The following is a 942-nucleotide window of genomic DNA, read 5'->3' on the forward strand; positions in this document are numbered from 1 at the left end:
AACCCTGCAAGGGATTATAGGTAGCAGGCAGATCTCAGTTCTCTGGTGTTAGTTGGTGGTGTGATCTGAGACATGATATTCTCTAAACCTTTTTTTTTTTTTCTCATCTCTTAAAGGGTGACCTCTTTGTGATTGGGGGATTGGTTTAACTGAGGTATAGAAAACACACAACACAATCAGCATCAGCTATTGTTATTACCATCCTTTGGACATCTGCTGGTGGGGGGTGGTTGGGCCGCCATTCTTGTCATTGTAAGAAGGATCCCCCACCCTTCCACCCCTGCTCCTTTTCCCACATCACCCACACCCACGAACTCCAGGCAGCTATCTCTCTCCGTGTCCAGATACGGATCTCGCTTCCGGAGCGCATCTCTACACCTGCAGCCCTCCTCCAGGGAGCAGCGCACACATCGACCGCCGGATCTTGCGAACTACTACCAAGAGACCCAAATGCGAGGTTCCAGCAACTCCACAGCTGTCTTAGTTCTCAGCCCCGACTCTGTGCTTTGATTGATGTGTACAAGAGAGGTCTACGAGGGTGGAGGAAGGAGTCCCAGGAGAGCCACTAGGTGAAGCTCGCTCCCTCGGGCTCAGGTGGTAGACAGCTGGACTCATGGCTCCTCTGTCAGGAGCGGACCGGGCCCGGGACAGGGGTGATTCAAGGGATTCGCGAGCCTCCCCCTCCACTGCTCTCCCTGACTTAACCCTTCGCCTGGGAGAGGTCGACAGTCGACGGGTGTGAAAAGAGATCTGTTTGAGGCGCAGGCCTGGGGCGCTACTGAGTAATGGGGGCAGGTTTCGTAGAAGAGCTCAGAGCCCTACACGTTTCCTACAGCCGATAACATCAGCGTTTGTCAGGTGGTTCGTGCGGGCGAGTGTGTGCGCGCGCGCGAGTGAGGCGAGGGGGCGCGCTCACACAAAGTTTGTGCCTGCGGGTGCGCC

The sequence above is a fragment of the Marmota marmota genome, unplaced genomic scaffold (genome assembly GCF_001458135.2).
Source record: "Marmota marmota marmota unplaced genomic scaffold, marMar, whole genome shotgun sequence".
NCBI lineage: Eukaryota > Metazoa > Chordata > Mammalia > Rodentia > Sciuridae > Marmota > Marmota marmota.